Here is a 27,193-nt window from a genome sequence, read left to right on the forward strand (position 1 = left end):
ATTTTAGAGCCAATGCCGACGTTGGTAATGACAGCAGGGGCTTACCTCAGTATGAAGACCCATGATGTATGCTTGAGGAGAGGCGGCTCTGGTGGGTAGTCGCCATGCCACATTGCCGGGTGAGACCGGCAGAGACACCAACCAAGGGCCTTGACTGCAGGCCCTCACTGTGGGCCGGTGGCTCCTTCCGGCGGTGGGGTAAGGCTCCAGGTGTAGGCAGCCTCCTCCAATCATGGCAATCGCACAGCAGGGCAGGCTGGGTGCCAATTTGGTCTGTAATCAAGGTGACAGGCATTTTAGGAAGTTGCTTGGGCTCAGTGTCATTAGATGGAATAAAGTAAAGATTCAATCTTACAAGCCTGCATGTGCCAGTCCCCGCATGTTGGATGGAACTGGCAGAGACACCAAACAAGGTCCTTGATTGCAGGCCTTCACTGTGGGCCGGCTGTGCCTGCTGACTTGGGGGTAAGTCTTCAGGTGTAGGCAGCCTCCTCCAATCACAGCGTTTGCACAGCAGGGCAGGCTGGGTGCCAAGTGGGTCTGGAATCAATGTGGCGGACATCTTAGGAAGTTGCTCGGGCTCAGTGTCTTTAGATGGAATAAAGTAAAGATTCAATCTTACAAGCCTGCATGTGCCAGTCCCTACATGTTGGCTGGGACCGGCATAGACACCAAACAAGGGCCTTAACTGTAGGCCTTCAATGTGGGCCAGCTGCGCCTTCCAGCATGTGGGTAAGGCTTCAGGTGCAGGCTGGCTCCTCCAATCATGGCGATCGGACAGCAGGGAAGGCTGCGTGCCAAGTAGGTCTGGAATCAAGGTGGTGGACATCTTAGGAAGTTGGTAGGGCTCTGTGTCGTTAGATGGGATAAAGTAAAGATTCAATCTTGCAAGCCGGTCCCTGGATGTTGAATGGCACCGGCAGAAACACCAACCAAGGTCCTTGACTGCAGCTGTGAATTCATCCAGATACAAAGATTTCAACTTGCAAATAGCGTCTATTTATTCATGATGGAGTTTTAAAGTTGCATGAATAGATATGTATTACATGTACTTGAGAGCAAACAATGAAACAATTGGACTGTGGGGCCAGTACCCTGAGTCAGCCCTTCCAGCATTGCTTAAAATGGTGTGTCTATTAAGTTGTTCATGAAAATGGAAAGCAAGCACAGCAAACTCTGGCCTGTTCTGAGAGTACGTGAATAAGGCTATTAGTGTTGCTGAACTTGCATGAGACTCCAACACACACCCTCTCCCTCCTGCTAGTACCTGTTAGATGTACTTCACCTAGCCCATGCTCTGCCAACAGAGTTCCAGGAGGGTTCAACCATGACTCTTGACTTACCTAGTGTGAGAGTCCTGGTCCTGATCACATTGTTTCATCAACATGTCTACCTTCTAGGCATCTGTGCTTTAATTTGTGCAAGTCAATGTACTCTGCTGCTCAAAAACAAACGTGTGTCAATAGTTACTAGCCCTGATTCCACTGCCATGTTAGAGATTTCTAGAAATGTGAGCACTGTGATTTTCAGCAGGACAACCCTAATTGCACATCATGCAGCTTTAACTCAGATTACATCTCCTTTTTAATTTCCTGAAAGCAGACAGACACACCTGCTTTTTGGGTTCCCTTGCTGGCAGACACCATTGACAGCTGTCTAGTTTGCCTAGTGTTTGCACCATCCCTGTTGGAAGACCTATTTCTTTCTTCCTATTCTGCACAATACTGATTTCCATAGCTTATGTGCATCTTCAATAAATCCAATGTTGTGTCCAACCAGAAAGCTGAATACAAATGGCACTGGTTTGATTTGGGAAAAAAAAGAGAAAATGAAACTCCATAATAAAAAATAAAAAAAAGTTAAATATCTTCTAGAGGCAGTATTTACACCGGCGCAAGCATCCATCAACATGCTGCTTATACACATAGTACCCAATGCAATATTTTACCATTATAGGTAGATTGTGGAAGCTGGTAAATTGACTGACTAATAGGCGAAAATCTCCTAAACTCCTAGCTGTTGTCTTAAAACACAGCAGGCCTGATTATGAGGTGCATGCAAAAAGAGGAAAGTGTTCTTCCATGAAGGATGAACAACTTCCTTAAAATCAGCATATTCTAATAAAGTGATCAAGTGGTGGCCTGGCATCAAAGTCACAACCCTTGCATGTGTCTGATTTACTTCTTGACAACAGCCTTAGCAGCCATGAGTAATGCAAGGCAGGGACTGTGAAGGGACTCCCCCCTTCAAAAGCACCTCTTTAGCATGTCAAAAAAGGAGTTAAAATTCAGCACCAGTCATGTGCCAATAAACTCTACTACACACTTTTTCCATTGATAAATATAGCATTTCCTAGACTTCAGCACCACTTTTCTAGTTTAATGAAAGCTTAAGAAAGCCTTAATTTAGAAATGTGGCAGTCTTTTAAGAAATGCTCCCAGTGCCATTGGCACACATGTTTCTATCAAAAGGATAGCATTAAGTAGCTCTTGATGCTGGAAAGCATGGCATCTCACCTCCAATTCTTCCAGCCACCTTCCAACGTTGGTGCTGGAAACTGTAGAGTAAGATGTCTGCTTTGTTCACTACTTTTAACACAAGCTCAGAATCGGGCTGTGTGTGTGAATTAGGCTGATCATCTTATGGATGATGTCTTACAAAGTTCATTCATATGAAACAAATGAACAGACTAACGTTCAATTAGTTCTTTATCAAGGGTTAAATCCCAGAGAATCTAGCCTCTGGGAGTTTTAGCATACAAATCAATTGGCTTAAAGTTGCAAATAAAGGATTGGTTATATTTTACAAATCCAATAACTATGCACCATCATTCATTTTGATTTGATTTTGTGTGTTTGTTAAGTTATATCCTACGAGACCTGTCTTACAAAAGGATTTCTAATAGGCTTCTATTATTAAATGTTCTTAAAGTAATTTATTTGTAATGGTACGGGAGCATGCTGAGAGCCAGACGCTATCATTTTTATTGTTCTGAATGTGACCCTCTAAGAGAAACATAAATGGCACTCCCAAATATGAGAACCTATGCAAGGAATGCAAAAAAGATATAATGCAGAAAAGCTTTTCTTTATCATACGTTCTGGATTCAGTTGCTATGTTTGTTATAGATGTAAGGTAAATGTATTCTGGGGTTTATTAGGCATCATAAGAATGAATCTTGAACAAACAATAACTTAATCTGTGTATAGAAATAATATTCATTCACTTTTAATCAAATAGATTACACATTCAGAAATCCTGAAATGTCATTTCATTTTTGCATTTTAGGAACACTAATATGGGTACTGGGTCTTCTTCCATAAAAGTGGCTATCTGAATAATGTTCACATTAACCCCGTACGTTGCTTTAGGACAAGTATAATTATGGCCTAATTTATATAGGGAAACACTGATGTCTAAATTGTTCAAATTGATTCTGATTCCCTGATTTCACAAACCAGAGGAGTCAGATAGATGGTGGGGCATCCCATCTGTATCCCTGAGGTGATAAACATTCATTAATATAGAATAATTGTAGAGCAGTGCATGTTCTATCCTCATTGTACACCTCTGATTACTGTAGACATGCAATACTGCAGTTTGAAACAAACCAATATATTACTGCAATGGAATGGTAGGTCCAGCCATTATAACTTTGCTCTGGACTATGCAGAGATTCAACTCCATGCATTCTGCTTGATGCATTCTCGCCTCAGACGTGTTTCCATTTGGCATGTGTAAGCAAAGTTTCACATATCATATGAGTCACACCCTGCTCCGAAAGCTAATTTGTGTGCACTCGCAACATTATAAATGGACCGGTTACAAGCAGGCAGCTATGTTACTATATTTGAAACTCGATAAGGCTGATCTACTCCAATTATTGTATCATGCAGCTGTGTCTCAGGGAGAAATTTCCTCACCCGGGAGTTGGCGTATTTGTGAGATATGCAAGGAAGTGCGTGTTGCTCCTTAAAATGTTTATAATGAGCACTGTTAAGCATGCCCCTCTTGTTGGGACTCATTGTAAGAAAAGGTATGAAGAATTGCTGTGTTTTGGGAGGAGTTACTTTGCTTATGATTTGTTCATAGTCACCTGCCTGTTGATGTTTGTTTTGCTGCTTTGCTGAAGTCCATTGAAGACATTTACCAACCCAATGATTCGGTTATTAGTGTCTGGGAGATGTCCCCATCACTCCCTATACAGAGTATCCAACATCACCACATTCAACTCTGGCTTTCAGTAATAAGGAAAAGGTGTTTGCTGGATTTCTAAAAAACAAAACAACTTGCTCTAGATAGATGTATAAACTTGAAAACCACATTGCCGCAGGTAAAAACTGGAGGTGCGGTTTCTGTACTCCTTCCCTCTATGTGGCAGAGTGGAAGAACAGACCACCCCAGCCAAGATTCTGTATAAGGTGGCGATGAATGAGCAATCAAGGCTTCAGCTCTCAGGAGGTGAAGCAGGCTGGTTCTTAAGTACAGTGTAGTCCCCAAGGCCCCACACAGGAATGTCCACACACTATGTTAGTGATAACACAGTTCTTTATATAAATAAGGTTAAAGTTATATACACACACAATGGACCTCCTTACGAGGTAGGAGGTAAGGGATTACCGGCACCGGTAAGGGTGCCGTGCTGGTAATCCCTTACCTCCATATTCCGAGGTCCCTTAGCGGGTCCCTTCCTTAACGCCTGGTCTGACCAGGTGTTAAGGACGGGACCCGCTAAGGGACTTCAGAGCTAATAATGGTACCGCAAATTGCCAAAAACCTACACTAGGAGTACAGGGTTGTACCCCCACCAATGGTATATAAGGCGCTATATAAGCGCAAAATAAAACATAACATAACTTCCCCATTCCCATTGAGCCCTATGGGGGCTCAAATGCGAATGGGGAATGGTTCTCAGAATGGGGACTTACCGGGTCCTTCAAGGTTGGAATTACCCGGTAAGTACCCATTCTGAGAACCCAGACCCGGTATGCGGTAAGGAGGTAGCCATGGTGCTAATAGCACCATGGCTACCTCCTACCGAGTAATGAGGCCCAATAACACACTTTGTGCTCAGGCAATACTATAATGATAAATGTGCAATGTCTATGTGGTACCACAATTACTCTTTGACTCAATTAAAATGCACCAACTGCTGACAGTTTCAAAAGGCATACACATCAGCAGCAAAAGGTATCAACCATAGACTTGGGAGGAAAACAACGTGTTTAAACAATTTGCAGAATACTGGGTCCCTACCAAGACACAGTTCTTTGTGAGGATCCACCCACCTGGGCAACCTGTAAATAACAAGCCCAGTCCATATATTGTTTTTCAGAGTCTTAATCCCTTCTACAAATGTTGTACTACCACAATGTAACTGGTTTAGCCGACTTCGACGATGGGTTGTCGACGGATCCTTCTTGAGTGAACTCCCTTTAAGGCAGGAGCCATGGATCATCAAAATCCCTCGAAGAAAAGGGTGAAAAATGTTGTTGAGGCGGCAGCTTCGGTACTTGCGGTGCTCGTCGACAATCGGTCGTTGACGTCCTGCGTAGATTAGGCGTGCGGTGCACCTCGATGATGATAGTTAGTTGCCACAAAATGTCAATGAAGAACATAGGCCCAGCAAGGGCGTCGGGTTGTCCGTGTTTGGCGTCCATGAATAGGACTCCAACACGGCTGGCTTTCATATCTTCGTCGGCATCTTTGAGGACTTCGGGTGGCGCGAAACCCACCAGCGGATTTTCGTCGGTTCGGCATTGACCTTGAATCTCTCTGGCAGGACAAAACAGTTGACAGTGATGAGCAAAGGAGTCCTTGATTCAAATACCTTAGGCAATGGAGCATTGCAGCTCCGGTCGACGATGATGGTCGTCAACAGCGATGGACTTCAATGTCCGGGTGCTACGCTTCAGATTCCTTGGCGGTGCCCGTCTCCGTTCGGCAGCCGTTCGATGACTGACTTCCAGGGAGCCTTGGTGAGGCTAGCTGGTGCATGATGTTCCCTCATAGCTTGGGAGGAGGTCTCCTAGTCAGGTCCTCTCTTGGATCAGTTCTTGAAGACACAACAGCTTTCGGATTCCGTTGGAGGAAGGCAGCAGCAAAACCTTCTTCTTCTAGCTGGGCTTCAAGGTAAGCATCAAGTTTCCACTTCAGCTTCTGAACGATTTGCATCAGTGAGAGGTCCCCAGATATACTGTTTGGTCTCTCATTCACTCTGCTGGCTCTCACTCAGCCAACCAATCATTCAGAAGGGCATTCAGGCAGTCAGGCAGCCAATCAGGCACACATTGCATTCATTCCATTCATTTCCATCCAGACACTCACAACACCGAATGTGGATTCAGACAAGCACCCTGCCTTTCAGCACTCCACACTGCATTCATCACAGTTTCGGGCAGGGATGGGCTGGGCTGTCTCAGTCATTGTGTCACACTCCAGAAACCAGACACCCATAGCTTGAAATGTATATTGGTCACACACTCCATTCACCCAGTTCCGACCCCACGGGCGTACCCACAACATACATTCATTGGGAAGGCTCCAGCCAGTCTGGCCTGGACTTCCCCACAATATGCTATATATGGAACTTCCACCCAACAGCCAATGGGGGAAGGGACAGAGTCGGGGCTTCCAAGGACTCTGGGAAAACAAGGTAACAGGTGATAGAAAGCAAAAGGCATGTCTCCTATCAGGAATCAACTGATTCCAATGGCAGGTCCTGGTTATCCCAAAATGGAGGATACTCGGAGCACCTGTCAAATTCAGCATGGAGCTGCCACAAGCCTATACCCTGCTCTGTGGGCCACACACAGGTACCCAAAAACCTACACTAGGAGTACAGGGTTGTACCCCCACCTATGGGTGCCATAAGGGTATCCCAAGGGTCTGTTCACCAAACCAAATAGAGGAAGAGTTGCACTTCCAGGAGTCCGGCATGGACTCCTGTGCAGAAAATAACACAGAACACACATAACAAAGGAGTACAGGACATGGAAATGGAGGCCCTGTCCCTCCAATGCATTTTCAGCATCACACTGTCAATCTACAAATCACAGTCTATCAGATAAATAGGTCTGTTATGACCAGTCTAAAGTATGCTTCTTCCTGCTTTTCCAGCATAACAAAACAAGCTTGTATAAAGGACATCAAACTCTCACCCTTTGCTACAAAAATAAAAAGTTCTCCAATATTGCAAAAATGGCGTAAAATATATCTTGAAATGCCATTCTACAAGGGAACTATATTTGTCATACAAAACAGTGATTTCTTGCATGAGCATGATTTCTTATATAAGAAATTGAGAAGTGTAAATAGATGTTTTGAGCAGGTCGCTTTTTGCGAAATGTTTGAGCAGAATATAAAGAAGCACCCCTATGTGCGTCTTAACACATACTCTTGTTAATCTGACATCAATAGCCTTTATTCTGCTATCTTTAATTCAGCAAAAACTCTAAAGAGAACGACTTATTTTATATCCCTAATGTATCGAAGGTGTTGAAGAATTGTCTCCATTCAAAATAAAACAAGTCCTCATCTGGTAGCCATTGGGAGGAAGAACTTTGGTTACCTTTAATAGCTATACACCTCAAATCAGGACAGTAACCAATCTAGCAAACAAAATTTAAATGCAGGCATAATAGGCATTCAGAGCAACTGCGTGGCTTTAAGCAAAACGCCTAGGAGGCGTAAAACAGAGAGTGAGGAACAGGAATGACGCTGAAGATGCTAACATCGATTGAAGCAAACAAGTGATGGCAAAGGAGTGAGGCGTGAGAATCATTGTATACCTATAAGAAAAGGATGAATCACCTTAAGCATAGTAAAACCAACTATACATTAAACAGTATAGCTAAATTCCCCTTAAAATCATCATGCCAAGGTTCTTTGGAAGTCAGCACCATCCAAGATAACTAACCAAGATAACTAATATTCATATACATTCTAGCTATGTCATCAAAGCAAGACTGGGCTGAGTAGGAAACAATATTTCGCTAGGCAACTAAAATATCCAGAAATATCCAGAAGGGTACAATGTGCTCACACTATAAGAAAGATGCTTAAGAGCTATTTTAAATAGTTCTCTTGAAGGGGTCGATGCATCTGAACAGGGCATTGTGAAGTTCCTTCTTATCACAAATGTGCTTCTTCAAGAGTGATCTGAATGGGAAAAAGAAAGTGACGGCAGAGTTATTCTATTTGACGTGTCAGTGATGTGCAAATGACGACTGAAAAACATTGGACATAAAACAGTACTTGGCTTCGAAAAGTCCACGTGTTTCTTTCTATCAAAATTAGAATCACAACCGACAGGTTATGGAACCAAATACCTAATTGTATGTTTTTGTTACCAAAGCCCACTTGATTTGCAGAACATTTTAAGTAAAGGGGTGAAATGTAGGCGCAGTGGCTTGGCATACAAATAGAAAACTCAGGAAAGCAGGTGATCATGTTTTTCTCAAATGCTTTCAGGCAGGTGAGAAATAGAGGTGAAGATCGGGAAGGTAAGAGGAGGGAAGGGGAGGTGGTCTCTCCCAATTTAACAAAAATAGCTGAATAATATAAATGCCAAAAGAGTAATTATGTGACAAATGTAACACCTTCAGTGATTTATGCTTCATAGTTTTACTTATATATGTGATTCAGTGAAAGAACTTTGTTAAAGGGACGTTATGGTTAAGTTGCGCTGCTAAAAACCTATGAAATTCAGTGAAAAAACTTTGTCAAAGGGACGTTATGGTTCCAAGTAAAACCGAAAAACCCTTGAAATTCGCCAGTTATGGTAAGCTAAGCAACCATAACTCGCGCCACCACCGTGCACTGCTAAGACTAACACCCAGGACATCAAAGATAACATCACAAATGTAATTGATGACATCACTGATGACATCACATGTCTGGATCACTCTTTTTTCTTTTGCTGACATATCTAGGCCACATGGAATTTCTTCAGTAACAGTCAGAAACTAAAAATATTATTTTATTTGTAGACGTATCCTTCAAGTAGGTTCTTACAGTAATTCCCTTAGAGTTCAGTCACATCATATGAAACATACGGGAAGACACAAGCTTGAAAGACAACAATCCTTTTTGTGCATAAAGATAATCAATAGACTTATGAGCACTTTCTGATAGTTCTGTTTTTTTATGGCTGTACTTTCCCTGTATATGGTCATATTTGTATACATTTTACTCACACTAATTTCCTTAGGGTCCAATCACATCAAGTGATACATATACCTAGGGTAAATAGCAGCTTTGAAACAGAGCAATCATTTAATTTTATGAAAATAATCAGTTAAATTATGAATTGTTTCTGCTACTACTTGTGCTTTTTTGCTAACTTCACTTTCCCTGTATATACCCATATTGGTATGTGTTCTTGTGTCTTTGTGTTTTGTCTACAGTAATGCAATTATGTAATACATGTGTTTTATTATCTACTTATTACATATTTCACAGTACACAAAAATCTATAAAGAAAACAATTATCATTTCATTATTCAACATATTAACATTACGAATATTATACCTTCATCTTGTACACTGCACACAATGTTATGTTTCTGTATGAGTAGCTTAGTATACTAGATAGAACCCCATAATAGAATGCTATTTATATCAATGCATCGTTCAATGCACTAATTAGGGTATGATATTTATTGCAATGATCCTTGACACTTGTTTTGCAACATTATAATAAGAATCCCTTGTACACATATTTCATGAAAAGTACATACACATGTGATGTCAATGATATTTGTGATGTCATCTTTGATGTCCTGGGTGTTAGTCTTAGCAGTGCACGGTGGTGGTGCGAGTTATGGTTGCTTAGCTTACCATAACTGGCAAATTTCAAGGGTTTTTCGGTTTTACTTGGAACCATAACGTCCCTTTGACAAAGTTTTTTCACTGAATTTCATAGGTTTTTAGCAGCGCAACTTAACCATAACGTCCCTTTAACAACGTTTTTTCACTGAATTTGAAAGGTTTTTAGCAGCGCAACTTAACCATAATATCTCTTTAACAAAGTTTTTTCACTGAATTTCATAGGTTTTTAGTAGCGCAACTGAACCATAACGTCCCTTTAACAAAGTTTTTTTGCTGAATTTCATAGGTTTTTCGTAGCGCAACTTAACCATAACGTCCCTTTAACAAAGTTTTTGTCACTGAATTTCATATGTTTTTTGTAGCACAACTTAACCATAATATCCCTGACTTCATATACATGTAACATAGAACATACTGAACCCCCACGTAGTGATTTTGATGTCCGCAGACTACCGTCATGTCCGCGGACATATCGAGAATCTGAGCGTGGTGAATGTAAATTTAAATAGTGTGCCCCATTTCCCCTTTGAAGTTGGCTCTGAAAAGAGCCGTTTTTTTGTTTTTTTACAGATGCTTGACAGACACCTGTTATTTTGTATTTTTTTCTTGTTTTTTTTCTTACTTTACTCCTAAAATCTTCACATAACCTTCTCCAAAGCAACCCTTACATTCCAAAATAGAAAGGCATTTCCCGTAAAAGATAAAGAGATGCCATCTTCTTTAAAATTTCCAGTATTATTACTTTTGCATTTGGAAGGATCTTCATTACGGCTGGAACTAAGTGTTCCAAATCAGCCAACAAAGTAGGGGCACTGACGCTGCCCAAATGGAAAGCACCATAGTGCAAAACTACCACATGCAGACTGTTCATTGTGGCCATATCCTCACAAACTTGTACAATTCCCTGTACATTGCAATCAGGCACAGTGCTCCACACCACCTCCACTCCTTTCACATCAAAGTTCTTTTCAACATGCCTGCATCGAGCGTACTGTTGTAAACCATGCACAAACATATCTCCAAGCACCAACACCCTGACTTTCTCTACTTCTGCCATCTTCACCACACACAGTCTCTTTCAACACAAATCCACAACCTCGACATCTGATTGGCTAATCCGTACAGTCTTCTTTCCATGTTGGGTTTGCTGGAAAACCCCGATGTAGCACGCCCTGTCCACGGACAGCCGTGGTGTCCGCGGACCGCGTAACTCTTCGACACCCCTTCTACCATTTCCACTTTACTCTCTGTCCCATTCCCTCATTGCATATAGCTACGCAGCCACACAATACGAAGAACATCCTCAGAACACCCCCATTTTGTTTATTTTCGAATATTTCAGGATAATTATCATTTAATTATTCAACATATTAACATTACAAATATTATACATTCATCTTGTACGCTGCACACAATGCTATGTTTCTCCATTAGTAGCTCAGTATACTAGATAGAACCCCATAATACAATGCTATTTATATCAATGCATCGTTCAAAGCACTAATTACGGTATGATATTTATTGCAATGATCCTTGACACTTTTTTCGCAACATTATAATAAAAATCCCTAGTACACAAATTTCATGAAAAGTAAATGCACATGTGATGTCATCAGTGATATCATCAATGACATTTGCGATGTCATCTTTGATGTCCTGGGTGTTAGTCTTAGCAGTGCATGGTGGTGGTGCGAATTATGGTTGCTTAGCTTACCATAACTGACGAATTTCAGGGGTTTTTCGGCTTTACTTGGAACCATAACGTCCCTTAAACAAACTTTTTTTATTAGCACGCAAACAATATACAAAGATGTAGTGTAAACAGCAAATTCTCACAGATGGCTTTACACAGAATGTTGCAAAGTAAGCATTTATGCTCGTTCACAGTGAAGGTCAGCTGCTTCCATTTTTTTCTCGCGGCCCGGAGAGAGGCCCACGACTCCCAGTATAAGGTTCTATTTTTTTTTTACCTTGACAGACAGAGATTGTGCTGAAAGACTTCTTTTGAAGAAGTGTAGGAAAAACGTAAGACACGATAAAGATGAAATTTCTGAAACGAAACCACTTTTGTTTATTATATCACTTTGCGAAAGATCGTTGGCACACACGGATTCATATTTTAGGACTGCAATACAGTTGGACAATGGAAAATGCAATTATAATGTAAATAACCCTTTAGATTATTTTATACCGGAATATAATAACAATAGCGTGGCATTAAAGCCCGGTCAATTTGTACTTGTTCGTTCAATGTGGCATATTGTTTTCTACCGCACACTATCACCGTTGAATTGATCCCTTGTCCTTTAGAGGGCTCTGAAAAAGGCAGACGACACAGGTTGGGTTAATAGAAATATTTTAACCGGTCTGTAGCCGGTCAAGTGCTCTACTCGCTGTACTGCTTCACTGTAGCTGGTCAAGTGGCACAGCGAGTAGAGCGCTCGCTTTGCCATCCGTGCACAGCTTGCTAACACAGGTTCCAATCCCGGCACGGCCAAACTCAGCCGTTCATCCTTCCGTGCTTGATAAATGAGCACCACACACCGTGGGTAATAATAAGCAGCACTGAGGTACCTGATGGTTCTTAGTGCTATATAAATGCAAAAATATTATTATTTTATTATTAACATACTCTTCGCTAGCAAATAGTTTCACGCCCTAAAATGAATATTTTTAATAAAGATCGGCTGGTGAGACTCATTTATGTTTTTTAAAACAGGTATGTTGCCCCATTTTGCCAATGTCACAATTTTCAGACTCCAGCGGATGGATTTTTCAACTGCCAGGTGCAGCTCCATGTAAGCAACTTCATGACCCTCACCATTTTATGGGACAATCGCCAAGGACCACTATGCCCTTACGCAGTACTAGCAGCTAGAAGCAACATACCAACCATTATGGTGGTCTAATGCCTCGTTGTTGGAGCAACCTTCCGATTATCAGTGCGACCATTTACTGCTTTTATCATAAACCAACAGCCTATCTACCGCAAAGGAACAGCGCATGGCTCAAAATAAACTTTTTCTGATCGACAGCAGAGACAATTGCAAATCGCTGAATATTCACTAAACATTTCATGTGAAATAAATGTACTTTACCAAATGTACAATCCTGCTGTTTACTTTTAAACCACAGTTTCATATTCCGAATTGTGGCGCACTGTGTTCTAAGCTGATCTAACTTTTGCGGATCGACAACAAAGACAAATGCAAATCGCTGAATATTCTCTAAACATTTGATGTCAAATAAATGTACTTTACAAAATTTACAATCTTGCTGTTTGCTTTTAAATCACAGTTTCATATTCTGAATTGTGGCGCGCTCTGTTGTGACATAATGTGTGTTGTCTTCCGGGTTCTGTGTAAAGTCGCGTAGGACTGGAGACGACTGGGCGCGTTTGATGACGCACCCTGTAACGTCACGGAGAGAGGCGGGGAATATGAATGCTTTCATAATGTCAGGCTTAGGGGCGGGAGATATGATTTAGTGTTGCAAAAGCAAGTCAGCCTAGTCAATAGCGCCAGTCATAGGATTATCACATAATGTCGGCGCACACCAGCCTGATTTATCGTTTCTTTAGTGGACAAAAAGTCGGGTGAGGCCCATAGGAAATTGTACTATCAGCGGACAAAATGAGGGTTCGTAGAACACTTTCAACCTGACAACGAACAATACAAACAACGTTCTCAGAACACCCCCATTTTGTGTAATTGCAACCATTTCGGGACACCGCAAGTGTTCTTAGAAAACATTCAACTTGACAGATTACAATACGGACAGCGTCCTCAGGACACCCCCAGTTTGTGTATTCACGAACATTTAAATACACTGTGAGTGTTTTAGCTCAATTTTACCTTCCTTGCGAACAAAAAGGACACATACTCCGTCCTCTGAACACCCCACCATTTAGTTTATTTACAAAATGTCAGAACAGTCGTGTTCTCCGCGGACAAATCGAACACAACAAAAGCGTATAGCACATAAAAAAAAAAAACATTGACCCTATCTCATACTCTCCCACCCTCCCCAAACACTCTTACACACCAACACACTTCACTAAATACAATTTTTAATCCATGTTTCACCGGGCTGTACGCGGTCGACGGTGAATACAATATGGCGAGCACCACAGAAAATCTGACGCGCTCCACGTGTCCAATTAGCGAACACGTCGCATGTCGGCAGACTTGACGCAAGCCCATGGGCCAATCGGGGTGCTGTCCGCGGAGCGAACAGGGAAGTCCGTCCGCGAAGCGAACACAGATATCACTACTTTTTTTGCCTTATATTTTGGTAATTTTTAAAAAGAACTACTGGACGGATTTACACCAAATTTGCAAAAGCACGCTTTCGGGACCAAGCCGCCGCTCCTGCCACAAATTTGGTGTAAATCCGTCCGGTTCGGGCTGTAGCCGTGCGCAAAGTTTTTTCCCATTATGTCTATAGGAAAAAACAAAGGTTTTGGGACCCCCCCTATAACTTTGCACCCCCTGGACCAAACCTCTCCAAACTTTGCAAAATAAATTCAGAGTGGGCCATATACTTTGTTTGCAAAGTTTGGTGAGGATTTGTCCAGAGGGAGCAAAGTTATAAGCCACCCAAAAAGTGCTCTTCCTATGGAAACACCATAACTACCGCGTCCATGTAATGCCATGTTATCCATTCAATTCCAAGTTATGATAATGTCATCAATGTAATCGGACCAGCTGATCATGCATTTGTTTAATTTCTTATTAATATCATTCCATGCATATTATTATTTTCAGGGCCCCATCATAAAGTCAAATAATCAGGGTGTGAGGTTTTCCCCCTTGGCTTCATCTTTGCACATGTTTACAACCACCTGAATCTAGGTCTGGTAGATAGGTGATTTGGCACAGAGGAAGCATGTAACATCTGATATTCCTAGTTGTACCGAAGAGCTCTGCAAACAGTAACCGCATCATATGTTTATAAACTCTTGGGTTCCTTCCAGAGAATTCTGTCAGTCACTTTGAGAATATGCATGCTGGTATAGGAGTTTGATTTGATGACCTATGGGGCCAGGTTGACGTGTAATTGGTCATATTAGTGAGAAAGCAATTTCTGTTTTGTGAACCTCTGGTAGGAAATAGGCGATGGCTTTAGTAGGGTTGGCAATTGCACCTAATCATTTGTGTCACACCGAAGGCTTGTGAATAGTGCCTCGACTTGAATCCATGTTGTCACCGGGAATCTATTTTTTTCAGTGAAAGAGACAGCTAGAGAGCATTTCAGTAATATCCCTAACATTCATATTGGTCCTCTATGGACAACGGAAGCCTGAATTCATACAAAGAGTCTGAGATCTCTAGTTTACAGAGTCAGAGTGCATGATTTGGGGTCCTCTTTTTGTCTTCAATGAGGACCCCTTGCATGCACACTGAGGTAGGTATCCGTGTTTGTGCCGTTCTAGATTCTTAGAAAGAGAAGAGCAGGTCCATTCAGTTTTCACTTCTTTGCTCACTTCCAACAACCAATCCCTGCAGCAAGGCTCTATCATTTATACTGTCTGTCCATCACATCTCCCAGAGCAACAAACATTCCTGATTTCCACCGGGATCTTTACTTTGCCAGCGAGCCTCTGCCACTCTGTCCAAATGGCACTCTCCCTCTGGCTGATACAATTACCCTTTAATCCCAAATCACCACGACTAACAGAAAGTGCATGCATTGCAATATAATTCTTATCCTCACTTTCAGAAAGAATTTGATTCACCACACTCATAGTTCTTTCCTAGATGCTATGACAGATGGCCACACATCACTGTTTTGAATATGTAAGGTGGTTCTCCCAAGGACAAAGGGGGGGGAGTAGCTACCTGTAGAAGTCCTGAGCGAGGGATACTACACCTTACTGTACACAAGTGCGAAGGTGAACCCAGTGGGGATGGTCTATACTTGCCTTATGAGCAGTCCAGCCCACTGGCCAGCTGCCCTATGCTTGTGTCACAGCCTCATAAGATTTGGATGGAGTACTCTCCTTCTTTATATAATCAGCTAAAAGAACAATAAATACAACTCAGGGTTCCCCAAGTTATATGGAGGTTACCACCTCCTGTAGTACAATTGGGGAACAGTCTCATATTCTTACATTCTTACATTTGCCTCCAATAGTTCTACTTCTCATCTACCCCAGTATGACACTGGAGGATAGCAGTACCCTTCAAAATGGGATCCCACTACGAAACTGTTTACAGTGGGATCGCTATTGACTTAAATACAGTCTCATTTGACTAAAAATATAACTAGTTCCCTTTAGGTGGGAGCACCACAGCGCATTCTGTAGCACATATGGTAAGTAACCAACTGCTTTGCAGACAATAAGAACGTATGCTAGTAAGAATTATTCACGAGTTAGAAAACTAACACTTTACATTCACTGGCAGCCTGTTTGGTGAGCGATATATATGTCACTTATGATAACCCCACACAACTCTTTCACATCAGTGGTGCAATGGTGAGAGGGATTTCTCTCATATGGTACATGGCCAACCCTGTTACTACTTGCGAGGTACTTTCTGGAAAGACTTGCCACCTAGATAAATAATCATTCTTTACTTCAGGGGAGACATTGGTGAGTGTGGTTTTACACATTAGACAATTTAAAGCTATTTCACTTCATGAGTCACTTAGGTGCACCTGGGTCGACACATTAGATAATTAAACCCTTTTTCACTTCATGGGATACATTGGAGAACAGGGGTTCACCCATAAGGTAAGTAAACCCTATTTCACTTCATGAGGTACATTGCAGAACATGGGTTAACACGAGAAATAAGTAAACCCTTGTTCATTGCATGAGATACATTTAACACGTGGGTTACCACCTACTGTAAATAAATACTCTTTCACTTCATGGGATACGCTAGCGAACATGGGTTGACCCATAAGGTAAGTAAACGCTCTTTCACTTAATGAGGTACATTGGTGAACATGGGTTGACACGAAAAATAAGTAAACCCTCTTTCACTTCATGAGATATATTGGTGCATGTAGGTTACCACCTAAGGTAAATAAATACTTTTTCACTTCATGGGATACACTGGCGAACATGGGCTTACCCATAAGGTAAGTAAACCCTCTTTCTCTTCATGAGGTAGATAGGCGAACATAGGTGGACACGAAAAAATAAGTAAACACTCTTTCACTTCAGGAGGTACATTGGCACACGTGGGTTGACAATTTAGATAATTACACCATCTTTCACTTCATGGGGTACATCGACGAGCATGCATTGACGCATTGGATAATTAAACCATCTTTCACTTCATGAGGTACATTGACGAGCATGGGTTGACACATTAGATAAGTAAACCCTCATTCACCTCACGAGGTACATTGGCACACGTGGGTTGACACTTTAGATAAGTAAACCATCTTTCGCTTCATGAGGTACATTGATGAGCATCGGTTGACACATTAGGTAAGTAGACTCTCATTCACTTCATGAGATAAATAGGCAAATGTGTTTTAACACCACAGGTAAATAAATACTCTTCCACAGTTTGGGCTCTTCCCAGTGACGGCCAGCTAACAGTTACGCCCTCTAATAAGGTGCGCACTCCCCTCCAGTCGATCTATCAGCACCATGCAGAGCCCCTCACGATAGGCCACCTCCCCCGCTTAAAAAAACTCAACAAAGGACGGGAAAAGAAGAACTAATATGCAATGTCAGGCAGAGGGCCCTGATGCAAGCTCACAGTTCTGACAGAAACTGACAGTCCACTTTCTCTCCCAACGTATTGTATTAACGTGAGAGAAACTCCTATGAAGGACCCCTATATGGGAGGTGTTTCTACCTTACAGCCTCTCTCTCTCTCTCTCTCTCTCTCTCTCTCTCTCTCTCTCTCTTTCTCTCTCTCTCTTTCTCTCGCTCTCTCTCTTTCTCTCTCTTTCTCCCTTTCTGTAACAGGCCACTTAAATATAGTATACGCAATAACCAGTTAATCTGAATATTCCCTTTCCTTTTTCGTTCCGCAGTTCTCTTAAGTAACGCAGTGGCAGGAAATACAACATGGGCCGACAGATTGTTAAAGCCAGACAAAGTACTTTTCTACTTCTCATGGGCCGCTCTATGTTGCCAGCTGCGGAGGCTTGTTCTCCTCTCCTACCTCCTGTCCCAGGAAAATGGGGAAAGGCAGACTCGCATCTGGTACCATGTCTGCTACCAAAAGAGGCACACTTGCACGGGAGCTGCCAGCCGAGCTGAGCTGTCTCACTCCCATGCCGGGCACTTCATCTACCCTGAGGAGGGGAGAGCGCAAGCCATCCAGGAATGCTCTGGGGAACCTTCTCAGCACGGAGGGCAGAGATGCCCTACTCGCTCTTCTGGGCAACGTTATCCCTTCCGTTAGGCGGCTTGCCGCCGCTATATCTTCTTCATAGTTCTGTTCACCTGTTCCCAGGGCGGGCGACGGGTAACAGGATTTTAAACAAAATCACCTCATACACCATTTTGTCCCCCTGCCACCCCCCTGGGCGGGCCGTACCAAGTCCCCCAGGTCCTGAGAGGAAAACAAGAAGACCTGCGGACATAAAAACAGGACTGAAAGCACTCACATATGAGTTTGCCTTCATTCAATATAAATAAAACTCCCACGCTGAAATGGGTGGGGGTTTACACATAGGTAAAAAGATGTAACAAATTAACAGGCTAAACCTTAGCATTTAAATAAAAATAATTCACTGTGAAGTTTTACAGTTATAGTATGTTGCAGATGCTCTATGTTGCACAAAATAAACAGGCCCACACTCACTTTTCTTTAAACTTTCATAATATTACCAAATTGTCTATCATGTGGCCATCTGTTAATTTGTCGTAGTATTGATTGATGCCATTTGATCTATTTGTTTTTTTAATTAAATGTCATGGTTTATATCATAAACCTTTCATTTATATACTTAGTAAAAATAGTTACTTAATGAGATATTTCATTTGTTGTGTTATTACTACGCAGTGTCACCCAGTAACATGAAAAACGCATACGCGTGGGACACGCAGGCTACTATGACCTCGAAAACGGGTGCAATACACAGGGGCACCCGCAGTGGGAAAAATAGCATAGCATGCGCGACTCACTGTCTGACTAGCGCGATGCAGAAAAACACGCGTAGCCAATACCCCCGCCAAAAGAAGAGATACGTCCTTGATAGCTGTGAAGTTTTGATGGCGCGCGAAACAACACAAAGCAGCAACACACGTCGGTCTCCACGAAAGGCACGTACAGCGAACTGCTGGCTCCGCTCACCTTTAACCTGTGCTGAGGGAAACGCCTGCACATGTCACATCACTTACGCCCGTAGGCACTTTCCTTGCATTACACGCATTCATGCGCGGATGTGCAGTTTTTTCACGCACGCTGAACCACTATGCTCACGTCATGAGGGAAACGCCGGCGCGAGTCACATCACAGAAGCGCTTACGCACTAAGGGCCTTTGGTCCAATGAAACCGCGTACATGTGCTGACGCGCTTACGTGCGAAGGGCCTTTCCTCGAATTACATGCTGACGTGCAAGATTTTCACGTGCCAAATCACTCCGTATCAAGCTGACCACGCAACAACACACGGAAGACCACGCTCCTGCCCAGAAGCCCGAATTACTGCCCCCCAAAGCCCCGAGCACGCTCCCACCTGCCATCTGCTGCTGCCTGATTGCCTGCTGCCCACGTGCCCTGCTATTTGCTGCCTGCACGTCAGCCAGGGGTGCAGTTGCTGTGACCACCCCTGCTGGAACTGAAGACTCCCGATTGGGATACCATCACTCCACAGCCCAGCCCCAGGACCCAGTTGCCCACCCATTCCTGCCTCTGGGGTTACCTCTGGGGTTACCATGTCGGGCACAACACCATCTGGCACCACTGGCAACCCCCAGCCAGAGAGGCAGAGGGTCACCAGCTTCATTGCCAGGGAAGTTGGTATCCTTGTGGAGCAAGTCCTGGGGCAGTATGATGTTCTCTTTGGAAGTTTGCGGGCCGACAATGAAGGACAGACCAGGATCTGTATGGACATTGTGACTGCCATCCACGTGGAGGGGATGGCAGTCCGCGACTTACACCATGTCAAGAAGCGCTGGGAGGACTTCAGGTCCAGGACCCTCAACAAGGCCCAGTGCCTCTTGAAGGCAGCAGATGCCAAGGGGCACCGGGGCCACCTGTCCGACCACGAGATGAGGCTCCTGGAACACATATGCCCAGCGCTCCATGTCCAGGTCCTTGAGAGACAGACCCGTCTAGAGTCGAGCGGTAAGTGTACATGCATACTGATTGGACGCTGTGCGTGTGGTGGTGTGCCAGTAGTGTGCAGGTTGCACATGTGTTTTCGTAGGGCCGTGTAGGGATGTGTATGAACAGGGGTGTGAGGCTGCCACATGTGAGTCCTCTTAGGTGTGAGACACATCGATGGTCTATGTGTTGGTAAGCATGCTGTGCAAATACAGGTGTGGTAGCACACATGTTTGAATTTCTGTGTATGTACGTTGGCGTGGTTGTGGTGTCACACATGGATGGTGGTATTGTTTTTTAACACTTTTTTTATTAGTGGTCTAGAAGATACATAACACAGTTACAGCTTTACCTTAAAGCTAGAAATAAACATGACAAAACAGAAAATCGGTACAGATTTCATACATCACATCAAGGTGGTACATTTACCTAGCTTCATCCTCATCGGAGATCATATCACACAAAAACTTTCTGAAGGGCCCCCAAATATCTTTAGATCTACTAGCCGATGGGCGGGTGAGGACAAATTGTTCTTCAGCCTCGTTTACATATGTCAATTCCCGGAGGAACTGCTTTACAGTGGGTGGCTCAGCATTTTTCCATTGTTGTAGTATACAGGTTTTGGCAACTGAGCACGAGACATTAAATAGTCTTCTGGTTTCTTCGGAGCACTTGCCTATATCTCCGAATAAATATTTCTGTGGGGTCAATGCTGAGGGGATTTGTGTAAGCTCCTCAAGGAACTCCGCCACCTCCCTCCAGAAGCCAGCCACAACCGGACAGCCTTAGTATATGTGAAATGAACCAGCCTGATCCGCCTTGCATTTGGGACATTTGCCTGGACTATCTGGAACAAACTTTGCTATCTTGGCCGGTGTGTAGTGTAATCTGTTTATAATTTAAAATTGTTTAAGGCGTAGCCCAGCATTCAGAGAAACCCTCTTGGTAAGGGAACAGTACCTTTCCCAGATCTTATCGTCTATAGGGATTTGGAGATCACTCTCCCATTTACCTTTGATCAGGTTGGTCGAGGGAGTGTGTGCCTGTATTACAGTGTACAGACTGGACACCCCCAGTCGGTCGCCCGCTCTTATCATCTGCACGCATGGGTGCATAGGGAGTTCATCAGGGAAAGACGCCCAGCACTTCTGGAAGGCCGATCTCATACGATAGTACTGCAGTGTCCTAAGTGGGCCCCCGCCAAGAGCCCCCATGATCAGCTGAAGGGTTGCACACTTCCCATCTATAAACATATCTTCCAGGCTCATCTCTCCACTGGGACCCCAGGCCTCTCGTAGGCTGGCGTTGTGTGTTGGTATCATGTTAGGGTAGTTCCAGAGGGAAACCTCGGGGTTATACGGGGCCACTACTCCCAGTCTTTTGAATATTGCCATCCATGCGCCAATTGTACAGCTCACCGGCCATGTGTGTGTATTTGACAAGTGTGCAACTGTGATGCAACATGGATGCACGTGACACTGATATGTAGAAATGCCAGATGTGACATGTATGGCCGCATCACTGCGACAGTTGGAGGAGATTTAGACATGCATGTAAGTGTGGTGGCGTGTGTGCATGTCTAGTGCACTCCCTGTGTTTCAGGCTCACCTGCAGCTGTTCATGCTGTTGTATGTGTATGGATGTTATCATGTCTGAAGTTTGACACTGCCAGTCATGTGCAACTGTCGGACTAGCCTGCTGCCATTGTAAATAAATTAGATAGTGTTAGGTTTCCTTTCTGATTTTGTTTATTTAGGGCCGCTTGGACAATGCACCACATTTTTGTATATAGTTCATTATTAGGTAGGGTTTTTTGTAGGTTTCATTTCATTTGTTGGGCTCATGGACCCTGGATTGGTGATTTGTATATAGTTGGACAGTGGATGTTTCTCGTTTTTATTTTAATTTCACCATGGCGAAATGGATTTCATATATTTTTTTCCCTTGGATTTGCTTTGTTGGACTGAGACTTTGGACACATTTTCATTTGGATTTCTGTGGATTCTGATTTCATATTTTTTATTTTTTTCGGACATGCTGCATTTTTTTTTCTTATTCCCATTATTTGATTGTTTTATTTTCATTACATTCATGTTGTTTTCAACACATTTTAGTTTCATACTTCAATGTGTTGTATTCTCTCATTGGTTTCATGCATGTCATGATATGGGTTTTCACATTCACTTGCACCCATTGTGTTTGTGTGACGGACATGTGTTCATGTACATACTTGCCATTTGGGTTGTATCATGTAATGGCCATTTCTCTGTGGGTGGATGGAATACTTGTTTGGGTCTTTGGGTTGGGGTGGCGTGGGGTGTGGTGTGGATGGCCATAAGGCCCATGATTGAGGATCATCATGACGTGGGTGCTGGGGGACATGAGTGGGACATGAGTGGGGGCCTGCTGGCAGGTGCCCCTGACTGCTGGGGGGTGGCGGTTCTGGGGGACATGAGTGGGGGTCTGCTGGCAGGGGTCCTGACTGCTGGGGGGTGGGGGTGCTGGGAGACATGAGTGGGACATGAGTGGGGGCCTGCTGGCAGGTGCCCCTGACTGCTGGGGGGTGGGGGTGCTGGGGGACATGAGTGGGGGCCTGCTGGCAGGTGCCCCTGACTGCTGGGGTGAGGGGGTGCTGGGGGACATGTGTGGGACATGGGTGGGGGCCTGCTGGCAGGTGGGGGTGCTGGGGGACATGAGTGGGGGCCTGCTGGCAGGTGCCCCTGACTGCTGGGGGGTGGGGGTGCTGGGGGACATGAGTGGGGGCCTGCTGGCAGGTGCCCCTGACTGCTGGGGGGTGGGGGTGCTGGGGGACATGAGTGGGGGCCTGCTGGCAGGTGCCCCTGACTGCTGGGGGGTGGGGGTGCTGGGGGACATGAGTGGGGGCCTGCTGGCAGGTGCCCCTGACTGCTGGGGAGTGGGGGTGCTGGGGGACATGAGTGGGGGCCTGTTGGCAGGTGCCCCTGACTGCTGGGGCGTGGGGGTGCTGTGGGACATGAGTGGGGGCCTGCTGACAGGTGCCCCTGACTGCTGGGGTGTGGGGGTGCTGGGGGACATGAGTTGGCGATCACTAGTGCAAGGTGACATGTGGCTTGGCTGGGGGGCATGCCCATGGTGGATGGGCTGCCTGCGGGACATGACCAGGGGTGCAGGGTAGTCCCCTGTGGTGTGGGCTGCCTGCAGGGGCCGTGGAGGGTGTAGAGGGAACACCTGTGAGGACCCACACTGCCAATTCACGTGTAGGACTCCCCGCGCACCCCCGAAATTCACGTACCACTCTCTGACAGCAAAATTGCATGTGAAAGTTCCTGCGAAGCCCAGTTATTCACGTACCCCACTCGCACAGGGCATTTTGCATGTGAAACTTCCCGCACACCCCCGAAATACACTTTCCCCTCTCCAATCGTGTGTGAAACGTCCCGCGAACCCCAGTTATACACGTACCCCACTCGCACAGGGCATTTCGCGTGTGAAACTTCCTGCGCACCCCAGGAATACACGTACCCCACTCGCACGGGGCATTTTGCATGTGAAACTTCCCGCACACCCCAGGAATACACGTACCCCACTCGCACAGGGCATTTCGCGTGTGAAACTTCCCACGCACCCCAGGAATACACGTACCCCACTCGCACAGGGCATTTTGCGTGTGAAACTTCCCGCGCACCCCAGGAATACACGTAACCCACTCGCACAGGGCATTTTGCGTGTGAAACTTCCTGCACACCACAGGAATACACGTACCCCACTCGCACAGAGCATTTCGTGTGTGAAACTTCCCACGCACCCCCGAAATACACGTTCCCCTCTCCAATCACATGTGAAACTTCCCGCGCACCCCAGGAATACACGTACCCCACTCACACAGGGCAATTTGCGTGTGAAACTTCCCACACAACCCCGAAATACACGTTCCCCTCTCCAATCGCGTGTGAAACTTCCCGCGCACCCCAGGAATACACGTACCCCACTCGCACAGGGCCTATCGTGTGTGAAACTTCCCGCAAATCCCAGGAATACACGTACCCCACTCACACAGGGCCAATCACATGTGAAACTTCCCGCGCACCCCCGAAATACATGTTCCCCTCTCCAATCGCGTGTGAAACTTCCCGCGCACCCCAGGAATACACATACCCCACTCGCACAGGGCCAATCGCGTGTGTAACTTCCCGCGCACCCCAGGAATACACATACGCCACTCGCACAGGGCATTTCGCGTGCAAAACTTCCCGCAAACCCCTGTTATACACGTACTCCGCTCCAATCACGTGTGACACTCCCCGTGCAGTGGGGTACGTGTATTCGGAGGGGTGCCTGGGGAGTTTTACAAGCGTTTTCGTGGTTGGGGACCTGTGCACCATGTACATGATTTGTGCGCTGTGCATGGCACACAGGGAGGGGTTGAGGGCGTAACTGGCGCTTCTGCAGCGTCGCTGCGCCACTCTGCGACATGGCTGGTTTTGGAAGCTAAAATCCATGAATATGCTGTGCACGGAAATGGATTTTAGCGCACGTGGCTGGCGCAGTAATTCGCACGCGCACACTGTGCACCAGCCATGTGCACCACTTTGCGCTGAATTCTATTAATTACCCTGTTTATGTGGAACATGCTTTGTTTGCCATATTAGAGAAACCCAAAGGTACATTTACAAACCAGAGAGCTTCTGCTTATGAAGTGATAATTTCAAAACCAGTGAAAAAAATGTTTAGATGTAAAATAGTGAACCATGCCACCTTTGTAGCTGAGAGCAAAAGAAAGGAGTCAGAAGCTACCCCTGTTTAAAGATAAATGTCAGGGTTTCAGCAAAGAGCTAGGTTTAACAAATACTAGTCATAAGCCATGGTCAGAAAAAAGTATATATAATATTTATTTTTAGAACACACATCTAAAAGTTGGTAGGCCACTAAATCCCACTGGGCCTTAAAAAGACATACATGAGCCTGTGAGGACAAAGATATACAATGATATGCAAAACTATGCATTGTAGTGAGGGTTAGTAACAATACTTTTTGTGCGAAATTCTGTACTATTTAAAGATAAAAGTACACCTGACGACCTTTGTAGCTGAGCCAGTGCCAGAGAGTGAGCATGTGCATGACTGTGCAAATGATGTGCAGTTTTATGATGATATACAGCGTGTAAATGAAAATGCGTTGTCAGGAAGGGAAATTCTCTTTATTGATGGTTCTTTGAAAATTGATCAAACAAGTGGAGAAAGGCATTCTGGTGCAGCTGTAGTGAGGCACAGAACAAATGGCAAGTTTGATGTTGTAGCAAGTACAAGACTACCGCCTCACTTTTCGTTGCAAGCAGGAGTATTGGTAGCGCTTATTGTCACGCTTGAGAATCATGAAGGGCAGGAAGTAACATTTACAGGGACTCCACCTATGTAACGTCAACCTTACACGCAGGGCTAGCATGTTGGAAAAGGAGGGGTTACCTCTGAGTGGACAGCACTCAAGTGCAGCACGCATCCTTATTGAACAGGCTTATTAAGGCACTACAACTCCCAGTAGTCATAGCGATAGATAAATGCACAGCACATGCTAAGCAATCTGACTATATTTCTTGCAGGAACTAAGCCGCAGATGCAGAAGACAAAAGGGTTGCGTATTCACCAGATATTTAAAGTTTTGATACTCCAGATGTTAAGGAGAAAGTAGTCACAATTATGGTAGTGAAAGAAGGATTTAATCATTTACCAAGAATGCAATTAATGGAGATTCAAGGAAGTGCACCACAGGAAAAACAGAAATTGTAGAAGCAGAGAGGGTGTTCTTTATCAACCACTGAGGCATTATGGCGACAGGACAGCACTGGAAAGCCGGTGACGCCAGTTGCCTTGTTAAGGGTAGCTCTTGAACAGCTGCACTACCCTGCGCATATAACTAGGGGAAGTCTTTCTGCAACAATTGCGGAAAAATGGTTTGTTCCAAATTTGTTAGAACATGTTGCATTTTATGTAGTAAACTGCTAATGTCAAAAATATACCACTGGGCATACACTGCGAATGATTAGGATACAAGGTAGCACTTTTTAAACTAAATATGCTGTAAGTATTTGAAGTGGGTCAATCGATAGTGACTACTTAGGGAAATCTTCCTTGGTTGAATGCACGCTGGTTCCACTGTTGGTCAGCCATTACTATAGCCAGGCTAATGTCCCATTTCCCTTGTGCCCTGTCCTCCGGTTCCACTTTCCAAATGTGTATCTTCCTAAATATCGAAGACACTAGTCTGTTGTAACACGGCCATGTTGCACATATTTTGCAATTGGGAAAGTTAACGGTTTGACTGGCATGCATGGTCATTGTACCTGTAGGTCATGAGTAAGCCTATAGTATAGTAGTATTGAGATTGAGGAGCAGTGTCCTCTGCTTCTCAACTGGTCCAGAGACATATACCTCCCATCTACAAACAGATTGTGCAATGTAGAAATACCCAGTGCCTCGAATTGCTGCTTTAAGATCTTATCATGGGTCATCTTAACCCCCCTCCTCCCGCCCCCTTAACCCTCGCTTGAAGCTCTGTTGTCGGGGCCCATCACCAAGCTGAACATTGTACCTGTGCTGCGATTTAATAGAGATACATATCAGAGTAGTCCAAACCTCCCCGCTCGTAGGGTCTAGTGAGTATGGTGTATGCTATTCTGGGATGCGTTCCTGTGAATGACAATTTTATTAACAGACATTTTGTCCAAGACCAGAATTTATCTGGAGGGACTACAGGCACATTATTGGAAACATATAGTAGTATTGGCACTAATACCATCTTTGCTAGGGCCTACCTGGCCGAATGTATCAGAGACTTGCAGATCCACATGTCCACTTTTTGTTCTAACTGCACGAGTGTCTTCTCGTAGTTTCCTGTGTAAAGTGTAGATCTGTCAGTGGTTTCCAACACTCCATCCCGATATCCTGTTGAGACACAGTCCGAGTCAGTGGGAGGACCTCGGACATTTCCCAATTTATTTTGAGGCTCAGTAGTTCACCAAATATCTGCTTATCTTTTACTATGGATGGCAAGTTCTCCCCTGGGGCCTTGACGGTCAGCAGCAGCATGTCATCCGCGTAAAGTGAGATGACACTGAGCCTTGAGTACACCTTATTCCTCTGTGT

The sequence above is a fragment of the Ambystoma mexicanum genome, chromosome 7p (genome assembly GCF_040938575.1).
Source record: "Ambystoma mexicanum isolate Mex_15411 chromosome 7p, UKY_AmexF1_1, whole genome shotgun sequence".
Lineage (NCBI taxonomy): Eukaryota > Metazoa > Chordata > Amphibia > Caudata > Ambystomatidae > Ambystoma > Ambystoma mexicanum.